Below are 14,025 nucleotides of genomic sequence, written 5' to 3' on the forward strand. Positions count from 1 at the left end.
CAAAAGATGTAACTTGCAACATATGTTAGTCTCAAAATCACAACCTATAGGATATACTCCCCCCAAATGTGTGCATACAAGTCTTGAATACTTGTGAGATATGCACTTGTTATTGATAACAACAGGGATTTATCCTATACATTTGATCATAGCACATAAAAGATACCAAATGTAAAACTAGTGCCATGTAAATAACCTACAACTTATAAACCATGTAGGTTGCTCATGGGTTAGAGAGAAACACAAGCAACATATCATATGAAAACCTATACTAGGTGTTGCAATAAATTGAAATATCCAAACCAATTGGGCCCCTTCATGTTGGTGATGACTTCCACGGGCACCCAAATAGGTTGGTTCCACCTCCAATCCTTTCTCCTAACTATGTGTGCAATCACCTTACCATTGTCCTTCTTCTTGAGCTTGTAGTGGTTGCTCTTGGTCTTGATCTTGTAGTTGGGCTTAGTATATAGGTTGGAGGTCTTGTTGGAGTGGTTCACCATCTTCTTCTTCTCCTTTGTCTCTTTCTTGACTTGCTTACATTGGAAGGACTTGTGGCCTTCTTGATAGCATTTGGAGCATGTCACGGTGGATCCCTCCGTAAGCTTGTTCACCATGCTATCACGGTTATCTTGAGGAGGTTGGACATATCCTTTGTCCTTTAATCTTTCCAAGTCTTTCTTAAGCTTTTTTACTTCTTGCTTAAGCTCATCATTCTCTTGATTCTATAAAAAAACATTCTCAATACATATCTCATTGCAAAGGGGTGAGCTAGGTACATCAATTATATCCTCACAAGAATTGGAAGCATCTACCTTAGGATTCAAATTAAATACAGAGGTAGATTGCTTTAAAGGGATCTTAATTTGATATTCAATGCACTCAAATTTAGCCTTAAGCTCTTCATGCTCCTTGTTTAGGAAATTAAATTTACACAATAATTATTCATAATTAGAAACTTAGGTAGCATGAATGTCATTAAGTGCATTAAATTTCTTAATCTCTTTAGATTGTTTCTTAAGTGCCCTTTGTTGCTCAATGATAAAATGAAGGAATTCATCATAGGAGGGAGAATCCTCATCGGATTCATCATCACTTACATCGCTATCTATACATTTTTTCATGAGGCACTTGTGTGATGACTTACGCGATGATGATTTTGAGGAAGAGCTTCTCTTGGAGGAATAGATGGTGATGCTCTCATCACTTGAGCTTGAATCTTCATCATCACTCATCCATCTTCTGATGCTAGCAAGTGCTTTGGCTCTCCCCTTTGCTTCCCTCTTGATCTTGGTCTTCTTCTCCTTCTTGATGTGATCAATTGTTTGACCAAGTTCTTCATGGAGATTGGGTGATCAATCTTGGCATTGATCTTCTTGCTTCTCCACTTACGAGATGAGCTTGGCGACTTCGGGAACCATCTCTTCATCGCTTGAGATGTTTTGCTCATCTTCTTCATAGCTCTCTTCATCTTCATCTCTATAATCTTCACTTGAGCTTGACTCTTTCTCTTATCTCCTCATCCTTACCTTCATGTGTTGGCATTGAGATTGCTTGCTTTTGAGAGTAAGGTTCTTGGTGTTGGATGAGAAAGAAGCTTCCACTCCCATATTTATTGTCATCTCATGGGTGGTGATCTTGCCGAGCACTTAACTTGGAGTCACCTTCTTGATATCATTGTTGTCGTAGATGATGAAGACTATCAACTTATACTTTGGAAGAAGAGCTTGAAGTATTCTTCTCACCACTTGATCATCTTCAATTGGCATCAAACCTAACCTAATTATCTCATTGATAAGAATATTCAAACGTGAGTACATGTCATTAGCACTTTTATAGGGTAGTTGTTTGATGCCATTGAGCTTACTAACAAGCACATGATATTTCTCATTGCACACATCCTTTGTGCCTTCATGTATTTCAATGAGACTAATCCAAATATCATGTGCATTGGTGAGAGAATAAACATGATTAAATACATTAACACATATAGATGATAAAAGGATACTTTTTGCCAATGCATCTAATTGACTCTCCTTATTGGTGATGCGTTGCCTCATCTCTTTCTCGGTGACTCTCCAAACATCTAACTCTTAGGCTTGCAAATAACGAGTCATTAGAATTTTTCACCGGGGAAAGTTTGTGCCATCAAAAAGTGGAGAACTATAGATTCCAACCCCAGACGTCTCAACTCAACCCGGATGAGCCATCAAGCTACCAAGGCAAGGTCTCACCACAAGCTTTTCTTCCGATCCCTTACCACCGTGATCACTTCAGAGCTTGAGCCACCAAGGCAAAGGTCTCCAGGTCCCCATACACATGTCTTGCTGCTGCTCCACACCAAGTTGGAGTGTCAACAAGTTTGCCGATGAGTCACCAAGACTTCAAGGTGTCAGCATACCAAGAGGTACAAGCTTGAATCACTCCTTGATCCACTCTCTAGGCAGCAATCACCTAGCAACACACTCTCTAGGCCTATAAGCACTAATCACTCTTTAATGGTGTGCTTAATCGCCTTAGATGGTCACTTTAAGCACTTTGGTGGCTTGGATATCTTCTCGGGTGTACATGAACTTCTCACGACTCCAACAACCTCAAATGACTGAGTGGAGGGGTTTTTATAGCCTTAAACCCACACAGTAGCCGTTAACCCAACGGCTCAGAGAAGTTTTTAATACCGAATGATCTGGTGAGAACAATAATATAAACACTGGATCATCCGGTGAGTATACTCTCATAAACTAGCCATTGAAACTCCCACTCAAGCCTCTATGAACACTAAACACTCTTGTGTATACTTCATCTTCATGACTGGACTATTCGGGGAGTTATCTTGAGCCATCCAAGCCTTTCCTTCTTCTGTGTGTAAATTGCTTCAGTGTAAGCATCCAGTGCACATCACTTCATCATCGGATTATCCGGTGAGCTAACTTTAGCCAACCAAACTAATGCAATCCACTATGAAAATAATACTCCTGTGTACACATCATCTATCACCGTACCATCCGGTGCCTTGAAATTCGTTCTTCAACACTTGGCAGACTAATTTTTCTAGAGAGCTTGCAGAACGTGTCTGGCGGGGAGGAAAGGGGGGAAGAAGCTCAGGGAAGTCCTCCGAGAAGCTTGGGGGAGTTCCCATCTTTGATCTCTAGCCTTCAAACATGAAGAACGGATCACACCCTCTCTCTAGGGTTTTGGCAAGGCAAGAGAGTGAGAGAGGCAATGAGAGAAAAGAGAGTCAGGGAGAGAGGCGATCGACCACTTAAGGGTGCCACTGTACGCTGGGAGTAAGACCGTGGGGAGCCCCAGTAAAACCGTAGGAGTGGTTTGGTGCTGAAATCTCATACCATTTCCTTTTTCTGTTCTAATAGCTATGGGGTCTCTCCTAAGTAGCTTCTAAGCCATTTTCACTCTCAAATACTCACATGTATGTGGTGGAAATACGTGAAGGTTCAGAATGCATAACTTTTGAAACACGTTTTAAACCCAATTTATCAAACGAATACATATAAACATCATGCAACGATAATTATGAATGCTTAATCACATGATTAGCGTTTTGGGACTTGACACCAAGTTAAAATGTTCCTTGGTTTATATGTGATGAGTGATTAACATGGTTGTTGATTTGGTTTGATGATTTTGGGATTGCATGAGCATGCCTATGTATTGCAATTATGATCATGACTAATCAAACTTGCAAAGAAAAAATGGAGTTTGCAATTTTATCTCTAAGTCCAGGAAAATTGCATACTCCAGATGATCCGGTGCTCAGAAAAATTACCTCATTGGATGATCCAGTGTTCAGGAGGACTTTACGAGAAAGCATTTCAACTCAGAAGCAAAAGTTGAAGTACATACAGGATGGTCCGACGATGGGCAACAATACGCGTTAGACTAATTTTTCTAGAGAGCTTGCAGAACATGTCTGGGGAGAATACTACACGTTAGATGATCCGACGATGGAGGATGTGAACACCAGAGAATACGTTGGGCTATTTCTTGCAGAGAGGTTGCAAAATGGTTTTCTGGTGGAGATGCACATGTCGGATGGTTCAGCGATGAGATGATATACACGTCGGAGCTTTTCTTGTAGAGAGGTTTTAAGATGGCTAGTTTGATGGATTAAACTCGGCGGATGGTCTGACATTGAGGAGGTGTATGCACCGGAACATCCGACGTTTACGTTTTCTGTGCTATGTCTCCTTTAACAAAGAATTTGATTTCTTCTAACTAGAGATGAAGTTGGAGATATGTGTTTACTTGTCTTGTGTTATGCAGGAGATGGATGCGACTTGGCAGCTGGGGCCAAGCGGGGTGCTTTGTGCGAGACGATCGAGGAGGCCGAGCAGAGTCAAGGGTGATCTTAACTGTACACATGGAGGTCAAGTAAAGCATGAGAAGATGGATGAAGACAACACGTTGACAAAGTCAAGTGAAGGGGATACCAGTGCAAGTGAGAAGGTAGCCTAAAGGATCTGGAGCAGGAGAGATTTGTCGGCTGTCAAGATCGCAAGATGGAGTACACGTGTCAGCATCGGGATGCTTGCTTGATGTGAAAGCAAGTGGTAGTGAGTCATGCTTTGAGAGCGTGTGAGGTGGTTTCATGTTCATGGTTTGGTCTCAAAATCGTGGAAGGATAGAGTGCACGTGGTATCATCGTGAAGCTTGCATCGAGACAAAGCTAAGTCGTGAAGGCACCATGGTCATCCGATGGATAGAGTGAAAAATGGAACAAAATACCCAGGTGGTAGGTAGTAGGCCATTCGAAGTGAGGGGTATTTTGGGAACAAGGAAACTTAAGGGCTAAGCTACCTCCCTAGGCATACAAATAGAGGGGTAGGGATGCGTGGGTGGCTAGAGCTAGCCATTTGAGTTTATATGCTAGGCTTTTAGAGGAAGGGAGAGAGGAGTGCTTAACCTATGTGTAGGTGAGAGCTTTTGTGAGTGAAACTACTTCCTAATATGCCTAAAAGAAGGTTAACATTTACAACAAATGAATTGATTGTTTCCTCCAATACTTGTGTTCATCTCCTTCTAGTTTCCCTATATTGGCTCCCTTACTTTGTTGCGAGTTTTCCCTTTTTGGTTGTGATTTTCGTTTTAGTGGTTAAGCTAAGATTTTCCTGCCTTGGGACGTCATTCTCCTTATCACTAGAGGCATTAAATTCACATACAAATATATACAAGTTTGTCTTGAATTCCCATGCTTCTAAATCATCAACTTGGACAGTTTCTTTACCGAGTGACTATCTTTTTGGGTTCAAAGTGTTCTTCCATTAAGTTGCAATCTTTTTATGGCTATGACTCATGTAATAAGTTTCAGAGGAACCTAGCGTTCATATACATCCATGAGAGCCTTGCTTTCTTTGAGAATCTTTTGGTGCAATATGTCTTTCCTAAGTTTTTGCTTCTGCTCTTGGTTTTGAGGTGCATTGGGTGACAAATAGGACAAGGCCATCAAAGAAATTTGTGAGGCATGTATTCACCCCCCCCCCCTCTAGTTGCCATTCTCGGTCATAAACTTAGTACCCGAGCTAGTTTGATCACTTGTTGACCTTAATCGGCTTTGTGATCCATAGGCAAAAATGGAGAGACATGGGAGGATCCCTCTCTTTGAAGGCATGACTTTTCGTACTGGAAGGTGCGCATGGAGGCTTACCTTTTAAGCCAAGGAAGTGCTATATGGGATATTGTGGACTCCAACTATGGGATTCCTATGGCTCGCACTACTCAGGCCCAAATTGAACAATATGAAGCCAACAAAAGGACTAGAAATATATTGTTCACCAGCATGAGTCATAATGAGTTTAACAGAGTTCAGCACCTTTGTACTGCTTGTGAGATTTGGACTACTCTTAGTGTCTTTCATGAAGGCACTGACCAAATTAAGGCTCGGCACCAAAGCACGTATAATCAAGAATACCATATGTTCGTGCAAGGCTCTGGAGAGTCTTTGGATGCTATGTTTTGCTCGATTTGATGGAATTGTCAGAAACCTTAGATCCACTGGGGTTTACATTACTTTGACCATGAGAGGGCGATCAAGCTTCTCTATGCTTCCGATCGTAGCAAATGGGAAGTGACGATTTTGAGCATTGAGGAGTCATCCAATTATAATACATTGACTTGTGATGAACTCTTCAGCAAGCTCAAATCCACTGAGATAGTCAAGGCGACTAGAATAGGCTTAGGAAACCCCATGTCCCAAAACATGGCATTGGTTTCAGGACCTAGTGGTGGTAGTTAGTCTGGAGTTGTCTTTTCTTGTGGTAACCCTTCATCTAGTGGATTTGCTTTGTCTTCCTTGGTTACTATCATTGAAGAGCAAGTGGACACACTCGATGCCAAGGATTTGGCTTTGATCGTGAAGAAGTTCATTCATTTCTACAACAACCAAAAATACTGGAGGAGAGGCGGTTCTGGTGCTTGCTATGAGTGTGGTGATAACACCCATTTCAAGGCTGACTGTCCGAAGCTCAAGAAGAAGAAAGACTGCAGCCACAACCATGACAAACACAAGAAGAAGAATAAGAAGCCTTTCTTCATGAACCATGACAAGATGGCCAAGAAGGTGGCCAAGATGGTATCTCGAGATTTCATGGCGGTGCTTAGGGATGTCGACACTTCCTCGAGCTAGGAGGAGAGATCAAAAGAAGAGGAGCCACCTGTGAAGAGCAAGACGAAGAACAAGGACTTAACTATCCTTTGCTTCATGGCAGACGACAACAACAGTGATACCGAGCTTGATCCTTCTGAGGTATCACCTTCCTACCACTAGTTTTCTATTCAGGTCGATACCGTAAATGATGCGCTTATTAGTCAGGATAGATTGCTAAAAAAAGTGGTTCAAGAAGTCAGGGAACTCAAGTTTAGGCTAGAATATTCATCTTTTGAGCTTGAGTTGCTTGGGTCTAGGGTCAGGGATGAGGAGTGTGATAGTTGCCTTGTTGTCATGAGTGAGCTTGCTGAGATTCAGACTTTGCATGCTCAAGTTGCTAGTTAGCTTGAGACTGCTGAGAAGAAGCTCTTTGAGAAGGAGTCTAGACCTACTATCTTACGCGCTTATAAGAATTGCCCTTTGCTCTCAAAGGATGTTGATATGAAAGCCAAGTGCATAAAGGAGTTAAAGTCTAGATTGGAGAGTGTTTGAGTGTTCTAAGGATATGCAGCTAAACTGTTTCACCTGCATTGTCCTCAAGGACAAGCTCAACTGGATTAGAGGGCAAGTTGAGAAGCTCATGGCTGAGAATGAGTATATCCTTTCTCTTGTGGAGAAGTATTTAGAAGGCAAGGGTAATATGGATTTGATCTTGGCCAAGACCAAGATGTGTGCTAATAAGGCTGGGTTAGCTTTGGGTGCAGGCTTTGAGAGAGTTGCTTACACTAGTTCTAGCAAGACTGTTGTCACTGCTCTCACTACCCTAGAGTGTGAGAAAGCCAAGATCAATACTGCGCAACCTATTGCGGCACCGCATTGTCCAAGGTGTCAGTCTGACCCTCACTTGCACTTGGGATGTTAGGATGGCTCCCACATGCATAATATTGAATGCCGATCACTTCCTTGCCAGAGGAGGACAGTTGGTGGGCCCCCTCTGATTGATCTTTCTCCAAGACCATACGCCCCCTCCCTACGGGTTCCGGGGGAGGCTACCCAGGCTACGGGAGACAGAGGCTTCGGAAGGCCGTGGCTTCAGGGGCATCGAGGGTTGTGTGAGACAGGGGCTTCGAGAGGCCATGGCTTCAGGGGTATCGAGGGCTCTAGGAGACAGGGGCTCTAAGAGACTACGGCTATAGGAGGCTATGGCTTCAGGGGTATCGAGGGCTCTAAGAGAGTTGTTCTAGGAGGCTATGGCTCTGGGGGCGTTGAGGGCTCCGGGAGGCTGTATCTCCGAGGGTGTTGAGGGTCCCTAGAGATGACCCCCACCCTCCCCTAGAGGATGGCTTCTTCTCCCATCTTGTGGATAGCTTTCAGAGGGACCCACAGCCTCCAAAAGCCAGGCTTTCTTCTGTGGAGTTGAAACCCAAGGGTTCCAACGGAGCTCCTGGTGGTGACCTTTTAGTGACATCTGCAGGCTGGGGTCTTTTCCTCTAGTCGTACCCCCTCATTTGCTAGCCCAAGGTTACGTGGGGTGAGTGGATATAGAAGGAACTAACTCCAGCCCAGCCCCATAGTCTAGATATCTCATGTCGTAGCCTCTATCCATATAGGAGTCTTTCGGTGATAATCGTGAGTGAAGATATTGGAGCCAGATGGGCACAAAGAGGCTCGATGGTGTAGGTGGCACTGAGGCCGAAGCCGTTGTGATGTTGGTAGAGGCACTATGTTTTGGAGTCCGTGCGGAGGATGGAATGAGCCCTTCAACTTTTTAGATGGTAAGCCTTCTTGCCACTTGAGTCATTGTAGCGGGGGTCGTGCGTGGGCAAGATTTTTTCTTTGTCCTTGATGTAAGTATTGATGGCATATGAAAATGGTAGTGTGCCTGACTCGGTTAAGTGTAGTCTATCTTGGGGCCTTGCGCCCATGACTCTTGCATGCGCTGAAAGAGGCTCGGCTCATGAATGCGACGAGACGTGTGCGTGGGAACCTAGAGTGCCACCGTAGGGTGTCACCATGTGGACATGGGTGAGCCAGGATTCGGTTAGAAGCCCTTCAGTTAATGGTGGTGCACTTGATAGGGTCATGCGCACTCTTACTTGGGGCTCTATGCCTACAACTCTTGCGTGCACCGAAAGGCTCTCGTCTCATAAATGTTATAAGATGTGTGCGCAAAAGCCTGGATGCCACCGTAGGATGGCGCCACATGGCCGACGATCAGCCGGGGCATGACCATGGGCCCCTTAGGGGAGTAATTGGAATTGCTGTGAATCGAAGCCTGTGGAGATTTGGCTTCCTTCCATAAGCGCATGCAACTAGCTTGCCCAGCTATAAAGCCAGGGTTCACTCCGTTGATTCGTCACCATTTATGTAGGTGAGTGGTTCTCCTTGACTTAGCATGGCATCTTCTTCCTCCTCATCATCGGAGATGTCGATGTTCTCGATGGTGAGGTCGCCCTTAGCACTGGCACCGGTGTTTGCAGGATTGGAGTTGGCAACCATTCTACTCCCCTCGTTGTAGAGGGGGTTACCGCCCATTGCTCTGTCTTGGTCTTCGGTCTCCGCTAACGAAGAGGAGGTCAACTAGGATTCTCTAGAGAGGGAGATTGATGTGGAGGAGAAGGCAGAGGCGAAGAAGGAGGCAATCAAGGTGGAGAAGGAAAAGGTCAAGGAGGAGGGAAAGAGAGCCGTGGCAGAGCTTGTTCCGTCCTCCTCCTCCTCTGGTGATTCAGGGATCGGCTACTGTATTAGCTTCCATAGTGGTAGGCCACAGATGAAGCGCATCAGCCATGACATGCATCATTGATAGGGCTTGTAGTATCCTTGATCGTCACCTTGTACTATTTCTCCCCTAGATTACTCTCTTAGGATTTGTTTTTCATTCGTCAATGCCCCCTTTGTAAACGTCCTTTGAATGTGCAAATTATTAGTAATGAAACTGAATCCTTGGGAACTATGTGATGTCTTTCCTTGGATTGATATGTGGACGATCCCCCGAATAGGTGGCCAGATACGTGTTTTATGTGCCTTCAATCCCTAACTACAGTACCTTCCCTAGCCTCTTCGCATGCTGTGGTTGTTTGGCGACCGGAGGAGCGAGCCCTCTTTTTTATCTAAAGCTGGTGCAGATTCTCACTCTAAATTTGTTCCAAATTTCTGACACACCGCAATCCATGTGGAGCTCTGCAGCGGTCGCAGGAGGCAAAGCTGATGACTTGAGTGACCGTGTGATGGGCCATAAAGGATTCCATATTAGCCTCTATGTTACGCAGAGTGGACTTTCACCTAATGTTAGTATGCCTTCTCTTGTATGGGTTGGTTTATGCAGCCATGTTGATTGGCTGTTATACGATCCCTTGAGCGGGTGCCAAAGGTGAAGCCGATGAGTGGGATGAGGGAGGCAGCCTGCGACCCCCTCGAGCCTTAGCCGCTGCAAAGCTCCGGAGGCAGAGCCATCCGGAGCCCAGCGTCACTTCGCTGTAGAGCGAAACCGATGAGTGGACCAAGGGAGGCAGTTGGCAACCCCCTCAGCCATTAGCCGCCATGAGGCTCCGGAGGAAGAGGCATCCGGACCCTAGCGAGGGTTTTCCAGAGAAGAAGCCAGCGAGTGGGCCAAGGGAGGTAGTTTGTGACCTCCTCGGCCCTTAGCCACTGCGAGGCTCTGAAAGCAAAGCCATCTAGAGCCCGACATTGGTTCGTCAGAGGGTGAAGCCGACGAGTGGGCCAAGGGAGGCAGGCAGCCTACAAACCCCTCAGTGTCACACCTGGTTTTATAAAGGGACAAAACCAGATGTAAACCACATGTATGCTAGGATCAAGTTTCATACATGTAGCGACTTCATCAGCGTATCACACACAATGCCATTATTAAAACATTTAACTTAAACAAAATAGATAGACTCCAAAGTCTTTAACTAAGCACACAAACTAAACACAGTAAAACTCCCATCTTTCATAGGCAATTGACCGGGGGTCCTCCAGCCTAGCAATCTTCATGTTCATCGATGTAGTAGTCTAGTTCTCCTTCATTTTTTGAGCAGCGTTTGATGTACATTTAGATGCAAATAGCAAGTGTGAGTATGTAACGTACTCCGCAAGTGTGGGAAATAAATATGAAAATTAGGGTGTGACAACTTCCAACTCCTAGAAACATCTCTACATGTTTCCCAACCACCTGAATCCCACATCAGGTTCTCAAACCAACCAACCAAATAGAACCCATCCATCTAATCATGTGAGGATCTAAGTCTCTCATCACCATGAGCACGACTGATATATCAGATTTTACACTCTGTAGAGGTTGTCCAGCTTTCCCCACAAGTCATAAATTCCTTGTTGCCGTGTCCACGAAACACGTAACACACTGGTGTGTCGCCTGATATATCACTACAAGGCTATTACAAAGTTTCATCCAGTATGTGCACTCCCGCTAGGTTTCACCACCGTCAAAGTAGTTTTCACGTCACCCAGAAGCCCCTTTTGCGGCTTGTAGTTTCCAGCAAGTTTTCACCCTTCCCTTCCACTACACATCTCATACCACTAACAAAATGGTTCTGGCCTTAGCCATACCCACACACGCACTCCTTCGTTTGTCACGCACAAGAATTGGAATCCACTAATTAATAGTCCAAGCCTATCCCATACCAAGTCTCGTGGTTGGTACGATATTTCTTAGGTTATCGCTCCATGAATCAGTCCTTACTTAGGTCACTTAAAAGAACACTAGACCAACAACATAACCATCATCATCAACAATGCTACTTTTCTCAAGGCCTAAGGTTCCATGATGTTATACCATTGCCATAATTCCCAAATCATAGTTACATAGTTCATTAGTTATGTTTAACCATCAACCCATCCATACTCTTATGCGAAGCTAAGCATAAGCTACCCATCATAACCTCTACTGACAACTAGGCGACACGGAAAATATGGAACATGGTACTATAAGTAAATAGGATTCAAGATTAACAACATGTATATTTGAAATAAAGAATGCATTTGAAAAACTAGGATCAGAATGTTCAAGGGCACTTGCCTCTTTCAACTTGCTGCTCAGACTGTTCAAAGACATGGTTTTGGAGATTCTCGAATTGCTCTTCGTCTTCTCTTGAAACACACCGGAAAAGCACACAACAAAACTAACTAAGAATAGTATCTAACATCTATGAAAAAGGTACTAAAAGATAGTACACGTCGCTGTGAACACGTGAACGCAAAAATCATCTAAATCGGAGCTAAAACGAGAAAGTTATATGATAAACAAGATTAGGAAAGGACTTAATTTGAATAAAAAATACAGAGGTCAGGGGCCTTTTTGCAAAAATAGAGCGACCTAATTGTAATTATGGAAAAGTTTAGGGGCTATACTATAAAAATATAGGGGCTTTTAGGTGATTACAGAAAAGTCCAAGGTCTAAAGTGCAAAAGTGCCACACGTGCGAAAAAGCTGACTGATGTGGCATTGACACGCGTGTGAAAAAGCTGAGGTGGCTAACTATCATGGCAAGGGTGGCTGACTGGATCTATGTGATGACACGTGTCATCACATGATTGGCTGGGTGAAGGGGTATTTTTGCTTCTAATCTAGGTCGTCCATCTCGGATCCGATGGCCTGGAGCCCATTTGAGTTTGGCTGGCTAGCAGCACAGTGGTGGGAGGGGAATGAGCGGTGGCGGGGGCTCGGTTGCAGCGGCAGACTCGCCGGAGAGAGGAGACCTCGTCGCTGGGCACGGGAGCGACGGTGAGCGGTGGAGGAGAGAGCTGGGGGTACGGGGAGCCCGTTTGAGTGTGTACCTCGGGCAGCGGGGCACCGGATGGTGGTAGGTGGTGATGTAGATGATGATGGGGCTCGGGTGTGTGACGGGGAGACGCTCCGGTGGCCGAAATGCGAAGGCAATGACATCGGTGTGTTTGACAAGCGATGGAGATGCTTGTGGACAGCTTGGCTATGGAAACGGTGGTGGATACTTAATATGAACAAGGGTTCCCGATCTTCCGAAAGGTTCTGGTAACTCTCGATTTGGTGAAAACGAGACACAAGTCGATCCGGCTTCCGAACAACACGATCCGAAATCCCGCAATCGCAGCACCACGTCTCCTCTGGTTATCAACCGGCGTTGCATGGTTAACCTCGCCAAGAAGGCTAAAGTCCTTGCCTGCGAATCGAAGAACACAAGCAAGAACAAGGAAGAATGCAACCAAATTGCAGATGAATGATTAATCTCACGAGTTGGGGTCTCACAAACCGATGAAACGGCGAAACTGTTCTTGACAGAATAATCTAAGCAAAACCCCCCTAACAAGAGCGGCGACGGCTGATAATAAGGGTCTAAGGGTCGTCACACCCCCTGGTCACGCCCCCCTAATGGGCTCAACGACGATACACGGCCCAACGGACCAAAAACGGTGACGCAGCACCGGGATAGATTCTGGACGCTAACTTGTTTCGACGTTTCCCGTTGACTCAGAAGGAATTTGGACCTCAAACCAAAGCCATTGGTTTCCTTATGAAATTATCTTTCCAACCATATGTGAATCGTCGAAAACGGAGTCCGGATGCGTCCTGGGCGTCCGTTTTACTGCTCGCTGGTCCTGGAGGTCGAGGCTGATTCGGACTCGAGTTGGACTGGACCTCCTGCTGTTGTTGGACGTCCTAGCTGCTCCTCCACGCCTCCAAGCCTTCCTCTATGTGTCTCCTTGTCCTCTCCATGATTTCTAAGCAACACATAATCATTAGGTAGTAATCTATTCTCAAAATTATATAAATAGTTGCTTAGGAACGAGCTCACCTCTAAATTTAATTGTCGTGCGCGAGCTCTTGTGATTGGACCTTGAAAGTTCAATGGAGGATCATTGTATGTATCCGAGGGAGTGATGTCCTCATCAATTCTGGCCGACTGCGAGCTTGGTAGAGCAACAATGATGGTGGGCAGTGGGAGCTCGGGTTGCGAAAATAGATGGGAAAAGAGGGGAGGTTAGACCATTATATAGGCGTCCTTACGTGGGGCTTATGGATAAACCCGAGTTGGGAAAGCAACCTCCTTGAGCCAAAACTCACACTTACTAAATTTGGTATAGAGTTGGTGATCTTGGAGTTGGCCAAGAACAACACGGAGGTGCTTAGAATGTTCTTCTTCAGTCTTGGAGTATATAAGAATGTTGACAATGAAAACCACGACAAACTTATCAAGTTCCTCCATGAATACCGTGTTCATCAAGTATATGAAGAACACCGGGGCATTCGTCAAGACAAAGGACATGACGGTAAACTCATAAAGACCATAATCGAGACAAGATGGCCGTCTTTGGAATATCCTCTAGTCGGACCTTAATTTGATAATAACCCAGTGTCAAGTCAATTTTCGAGAAAACTCGGGAACCGGTTAGCTGGTCAACCAGGATATCAATCCTAGGAAGCGGGTACT

Source organism: Phragmites australis, chromosome 24 (assembly GCF_958298935.1).
Source record: "Phragmites australis chromosome 24, lpPhrAust1.1, whole genome shotgun sequence".
In the NCBI taxonomy this organism is placed as follows: domain Eukaryota; kingdom Viridiplantae; phylum Streptophyta; class Magnoliopsida; order Poales; family Poaceae; genus Phragmites; species Phragmites australis.